This window comes from Mirounga angustirostris, unplaced genomic scaffold, assembly GCF_029215605.1.
Source record: "Mirounga angustirostris isolate CCGP_5_RB_7025 unplaced genomic scaffold, mMirAng1.0.hap1 SCAF_7, whole genome shotgun sequence".
NCBI lineage: Eukaryota > Metazoa > Chordata > Mammalia > Carnivora > Phocidae > Mirounga > Mirounga angustirostris.
Window position 1 is genome coordinate 127,529,229 of NW_026991715.1, and position 7,132 is coordinate 127,536,360.

At 43.1% G+C, this 7,132-nt stretch overlaps 1 long non-coding RNA gene across 2 annotated transcripts in view; it reads right to left on the reverse strand.

Annotated features, from left to right (window-relative positions):
* Positions 1-6,686, reverse strand: part of LOC123853445 (uncharacterized) — a 31,569-nt gene extending 24,883 nt beyond the window's left edge. For both annotated transcript variants that reach the window (XR_008505097.2, XR_006793154.3), the window contains exons 1-2: positions 6,331-6,686; positions 6,071-6,203 (exon numbers count right to left, since the gene is read on the reverse strand). This is a non-coding gene — a long non-coding RNA (uncharacterized LOC123853445). The remainder of the gene's footprint in view (positions 1-6,070; positions 6,204-6,330) is intronic.
* Positions 6,687-7,132: the final 446 nt, after the last annotated feature.

Sequence of the window (7,132 nt, forward strand, 5' to 3'; positions counted from 1 at the left end):
GAAAATGACAGGAGAGATCCAGGGCTGAAGATGATTCCCCATCTCATTCAAAGGATCCGTCTGACCCTCTGAGTCTCCGCTGGATGTCCTGCCTTAGTAAAAAACACAGGCATAAGCCACTCACATAACAGATGGCTGTGGAAATCTAGATCAATGCAGGCACTGTATTTGGTTATTTTTAGTTGTATGCATATATGTAAACACTAAATGCATAGTGTTCTTTGTCTTCAGAACAAACCTTTTATAAAGGGATCCTATTCAAATTCCTTATGCCTCTTGCTGGGCAAAGTCAGAGTCTTTCTTTTTCTTTTTTTTTTTTTTTTTTTTTAAGATTTTATTTATTTGACAGAGAGATAGACAGTGAGAGAGGGAACACAAGCAGGTGGAGTGGGATAGGGAGAAGCAGGCTTCCCGCCGAGCAGGGAGCCCGATGCAGGGCTCGATCCCAGGAGCCTGGGATCATGACCTGAGCTGAAGGCAGACGCTTAACGACTGAGCCACCCAGGTGCCCCGCAAAGTCAGAGTCTTAAATGCATGAAATAGAATGAGAACCTACAAAAGAAGCATCTATCAAAATATAGTAGCATCTTATACCATCGTGATCTAACATGGTTTGTTCAATGTTAATCTTGCTTGGAAAAGAAAATGTTGGAAAGCTTTGTTTAAACCTACCAAAGAAGAAATCCAAACTAATACAAAACAAAAACCCCAAATGGCCAATTGTTTCAGACCCGAGATCTTGTTCTACTCCTTCATTTACAAGACTTTTTTTGCCTGGGACACAATTTCTAATTATTTCTAAGTTCCTAAGGAGAACAGAAGAGGTGCCCTCTCTAAGTATGAATTCCTAACATGGAAGGAAAAACACACCAGTGACTTCAACAACGGTAACTGTTTGGGGCCATGATTTTGGCCAATGGTAATGAGCACTGATAAACTGCATCGAATATTGAAATGCATCCAAAGCAGAATTTGAAATTAGAATTCACTAGTGCCAGGCGGGCTGATGAGGCACCAGGAAGGCCAATTACTCTGTTCTGCGATGTCCTCAGTTATTCTGAACGTGTGAGTGCCACCTAGTGGCAAACATTGACTTTACTTACAGGGCGGAGGAATTCTGCAGCTTCCCTTTGCCCAAAGTTTAGGAAAATAGCTCCATTCTCTGCTAGTGCTAACCTCAATTCCCTTCTCCCTTTTCTCTTTTATTGTATTCCCCCTTTAGTTCTGTTTTTTAATTAATGCAAAGTCATCCATTTACTTTCTTTAATATCAAAGAGTTCTCTTCACTTCTCCATGCTACCAGTCCAAAAGAGCCCAAGCACCTACCTGCAAACCCCCCTCCATATTCAAGATACTTCTACTCTATCCCTTTCAATTTCATAGCACGGGATGCAAAGGTTCCTTAAGAGAGAAGCCCTTGAAAGACAGCTTGGTATGGGCAACTGAAGAGCTGAGAACACTAGCACACCCATTACTTAAGGAATTAGTTAAGTAAACATTTCTATTACCATGACTTCCAAGGTTCAAAAAAACAATAATGCAGAGGATATAATGCTAACTGAAATAAGTCAGACAGAGACAAATTCCATATGCTTCCACTCATTTGTGGAATCTAAAAAACAAAACAGAAACAGACTCATAAATACAGAGAACAAACTGGTGGTTCCCAGAAGGGAGGGGTGGGGGATGGGAGAAACAGGTGATGGTGATTAAGAGGTACAAACTTCCAGTTATAAAATAAGTTAAGTCATGGAGATTAAAAGCACAGTGTAGAGAATATAGTCAATGCTATTGCAATAACATATACTGACAGATAGTAACTACACTTACTGGGGTGAGCACTGCATAATGTATAGAATTGTCAAATCACCATATTGTGCACCTGAAACTAATAAAACTTTGTATGTCAAGTATACTTCAATAATAAATTTTTTAAAAATTCTGATGATAGCAAGTGTGGTGCAAAAATATCTGGGAAAAAATTCTCAAAAAAAATTTTTTTATATTTTCAGTTAAGGATGGATATATGTTATCTTTATGCTGTGGGGGAAAACAAATAAACCAACATATAATTGAGTCAATACAAAACAAATATAAGGATACAAAATGACAAAGCAATGGTGAAGAGAGATGGCATAGATCAAAATAAGAAATGCTCATCGTAAAAGATTTTGGAAGATTGTACTAATGTCCACTCCCTCTAGCAAGTTATGCCCCCAAAAGTGTTACCTAAACCAGCTTTCAAACTAACGTCCAATTCAGCATCATCCAGGTATCCAGGGGACCCTTGAAAAAGCACTCAGCCCAGACACCTTAAGATACCAGTCATGCCTGGGGCGCCTGGGTGGCTCAGTTGGTTGAGTGACTGCCTTCAGCTCAGGTCATGATCCTGGAGTCCTGGGATGGAGTCCCACATCGGGCTCCCTGCTCGGTGGGGAGTCTGCTTCTCCCTCTGACCCACCCCCCTCTCATGCTCTCTCTCTCTCTCTCAAATAAATAAATAAAATCTTTAAAAAAAAAAAATACCAGTCGTGCCTTATCAGGCATCAGCAACACCAGCCATATAATATCCATAATATCATCTTGCATTTCCAAGAGGTTTAACAGGACACGGGTATCCAGTTGTATTCTTTTGCTATTTTAGGAGGCAGGGACATGACTGTCTAATTTGTTCCTCTAACCTACTGCTCAGCACCAAGTGCCCAGCTTGTATGGTGGAATAAAAATTTGCCAAGTTGAATTGCCCTAAAAGAAGAAAGAAGAAAGCAGGTAAGGCGAGCCACGTGAAGATTTGGCGTCTTCTCTATGATGGAAAATGTTTAAAAAGAGAAGTGGGAACCGCTGGTTCATGAACTGGACCCATAAAGGAAAAGTCTACAAGAACTGACCTGAGTCTGGGGCACAGAATAGGGGGCTCTGGGATCAGGATTAGCCTTCAGGTGGGGGTGATGACTTCGAGGGTGACAGTTGGGACTCTTGCGTTCTGGTCTTGTTCTTTTCTTGTTCTGGGTGCTGGTTATACCGGTGTGTTCAATTTGTGAAAATTTATAGAGTCATGCGCTTACGTGTATTTTTCTATACACACATTAGGCAAGAAAAAAGTTTACATAATAGCAATCCTTTATAGGCAATCCAACTTCAGATAATGGAGCCTCTGAAGCAAATTGCCTGAAGCCGTGTTTACCCTTGAACACTAATTAATTAAGAGTCTGGGCTTCGGACCAAATGGCTCAGATTGGAATCCTGATTCCACCACTGACTAACTGGGAGATCTGGGTTGTAATGCGTAATACCTCTAAGATTCCATTTTCCCATCCATAAAGTGGGCAAATAATAATACAAACGTGACTGAGGTGTCGGGAAGACTCCTCAAAATTGCTCGTGCCCAGGATCTGGCACATCGTCCACTTCCAAGGAACGACTCTAGCCCTCTTAGAATTACTACAGTGCATACAAAGCTCAGCTGTCAAACAGAGGTGTGCCGGAAATTCACCTTTCTTTCTGCTTTTATACTTGGCCTTTTTTTTTTTTTTTAAAGTCCTGCTTTTTTTTTTTTTTTTTTTTTTTTTTTTTTTTTTTTTTTTAAGTCTGCTTCCTTTGGGTAGCAGAAAATCTCTGTCATTTCAGATTTCCTACTCTCACCCCTGGGATTGTATCTACATTTCAGCTTAGCCTATACGTTGCTCTGTACCGAGTCTGCCTACTACTTCTCACTCCCATGAGATCTTGGGTGGCCAGCCACAGAGATTTTAACTGCCAGTCTCCTTAGCTCCCCTCAGCTACTCCTGTGTTCCTCTGGGGAACATGGCCTGACCACGCCGCTCCAGCTCCTTACTAGGGTGAGGGTGCTCTGTGAGGCCGTTTTAAGCTGTCTGTCTGAATGTGTGCACACCCTCTACTCTGGGATCATACTGACCCGCCAGCGCTGTATCTGAGAAAGTGGTTTGTCTCCGCCTCAGCCAATGGAAGGATCAGGACAGAGGGAGGCCTGCATTACTTAGCAGAACGACTATAACACAGAGACTCTTGAAAACCGGAGAGAAGTTTATGTCTATTGTACGTAATTATCCGGGTATGTCTGGGCTGGTGGACAACCTGCTTCATGAGGTCATTCAGGGAACCAGGTTCCTTCCGTTTTATTTTTCCACCATCCCTTAAAGTATTTCTTCTTCTTTATGGTCAAAGTCAGACTGAGGCACATTCATGTTCCAGGTCACAGGTAGGAGAAGAGAGAATAAGTCCAGGCAAATCGTTCCCTTAAGTAGGTGAAGCCGAAGTTACTCAAAACCTTACCACTCGTGATCTTTCGATGAGAGCTTATCACATGACCACATCACCTGACTTATCCAAGCATTCCTTTCAGCAATGTTCAGCACTCTCCCTCTGGTAAACACCAGCTTCTTCATCATTCCGAATGGTGTTTATTTTCCATTTCAGTTAGTGTCCATAGGGAACTTTCTCTTTGCCCACTCCTTAATTGGCTTTGAGAGTGAAAGGACAATGGAAACTAGAAGTAGAATCAATAGGACTTGACAACCGATTATAGTTGATGACGATTTTAGATTCCACATATAAGTGAGATCGTGCAGTATTTACCTTTCTGTGTCTGACTTATTTCACTTGGGTTATATCCCCCATATTTGTCCATGTTGCAAAATGGCAGGATTTCCTTCTTTTTAAAGACTGAATAATATTCCATTGTATATATACGCACTGTATTTTCTTTATCCTTTCATCCATTGATGGACATTCAGGTTGTTTCCACATTTTGGCTATTATGAATAATGCTGCAATGAACTACAATAGTCAAACTCATAGAAGCAGAGAATAGAATGGTGGTTGCCAGGGGCTGGGGGGAGAGGAAATGGGGAGATACTGGTCAAAGAGTACAAAGTTTCAATTATGAAAGATGAATAAGTTCTGGAGATACTAACAGATAGCAGCGTGACTTTAGTTAAAAATACTGTATTGTATACTTAAATTTGCTGAGAGGATAGATCTTAAGTATTCTCATCACACACATACACACAGAAGAAAGACAATGATAACGATGTAGACTGATGGATATGTTAATTAGATTGACTATGGTGATCTTTTCACAATGTCTATTTATATCAAAACATCAAATTGTACACCTTAAATATGTATAATTTTTACATATCAATTATATCTCAATAAAGCCAGGAAAAAAAGTTGGTAAAATAGAAAGAGGAATTGAAGCTTTTTTTTTTTTTTTAATGTGAAGCCTAGGGTGATAAGAGCTGATACGGGAAATACTAGAAAAGGAACAAATTTAATGAGAATTTAAAAATTACAGTGAAAATAATAACAATATCCACCTTATGTACATACTGAGAACTTTGACTGTATTACTTCATTCAATCTTCAAAGCACTTATTCTTGTTTTAATTTGGAGATGAAGAACCGGGGCACGGTGAGGTAAAACAAATAGCCTAAGGTCATGCTGCGTAGCTCAAGCAGCAGATCAGTGTGTAGAACCATGTCTGTTTTGGTAAAGACAGGTCCTTCTTTTTCTACCTTACCTTGAGAGCTACCTAACGAAACTGAATAGCAGTCACTTCCTTCCGAGGCCCGTGAATTCACCAAGACTTTTCTCACCCAAGGCTCTTTGCTTTTGCAATTTTCCTTGCTTGGACTCCTCCTTTCTGTCACCTCTTCAGAGAAGTCCACCCTGACTCCCAACCTATGTGAAAAATCCACCCCCACCGCCTGCACATTGTTCTTTCTGAGCATGGAGCAGACTGGTCATTCCTGTATAGTTTATTGATTTGTATTTATCTGCTGAAGAGGGATCCTGGTGTAAGGTTTACGGGTACTAGAGCCAGACCGCCTGGATTTAAGCCCTTCCCAGCTGTGCGATCCTGAGCAGGTTCCTCTAATGTCCGGGTGCCTCAGTTTCCTCATCTGTAAAATGGGGGATAGTAATATTCCCTACCTCGTGGGACTGTGAGGAGGGTTAAACGTGTTAATATGTGTAAGGTGCCTAGAACAGTGGCCTGCACACAGCAGGGACTCTGTGCGTGTTAAATAAATAAAAGAAATAGCATACCTTTCGTCCACCATGCTGCAAAGTCCACGAAGATGGTGGCCACGTCTTCTCTCTCGCTACAGTGGCTAGCACAATGCCAGACCACGCCATCATCGCTGTTTCTGTTGCTTTACATCTAGTGAGCATTCAGTATCTGTTGAATGAATAAATATGTAAATGAACAGCTGAATGATGTTCTCCGTGGGGGAGGGGAGGAGCAGAATAACCTGGTGACCAAAACCAGCACATAGCAAGAGCACGAGTTTCCAGAAAATACTGACCAGTAGAAGTCCCCGACTCAGTGGGGAGTTGAACTCGGAACCTGTGTCTGCCGTCTGTGGGAACCAGATCATCCACGACGGAGTGCGGGAGCCGCCTGGACCACTCCCTAGAATTGTCCTCCTCTTACTTCCCAGCGGACAGACACTGCAGTCACCGACGCTGCGAGTGCTGCTAGGTCTCGGGCAGCCCCGGAAATGGGAAGGAGCCTCTGGGTGGGACCCAGGCGCACTCTCCCACCCACTGATTAGGCGTCTTGCTTGCTGACCCCGCCACCCTGGTAACAGCTGCTTCCCTGGCTAGCCTGAGCTCTGGCCTGGTCACAACATGGGGCTGTTCTGACTCTCTCTGAAGGGGACTTTTCCAGACCCCAAACTATGGCAGTTCTGTGGGCTGTCCCTTTCAGAGGCGACCGAGGCTCTTAAATCATGTGAAAAGCACCTCCAAGTGGGTGGGGACTCAGTCAGGCAGCCAGCTGCTCTATTAGTTCTTGTCCAACCCGGGTCTCCAAGGCGCCAGCAGAAGCCCAGTAAAATAGACCTCGATGGCCTGGCTACTTTCCAGAGCCTGGTCTGCGCCCTCCTCCTCCACAGCCTTTGTGGAGCCCTGACCGGTCCCTGCGGCCTCCTCCGGGCTGCCCCGCAAAATCTCCCCGTCTGCTGAGTCCCACTTGTTTTTCGGTCTCTGTTTGCTGAATGGCCGCAGGGTTTCCCCTTTCCTGTTCCAGACCAGCTGGAAGCCTTGTTGTTAACAGTTTGTTTGCAAGCTCATGGTGGTCTATGAACTGGTCTGAAATTTCCAGGA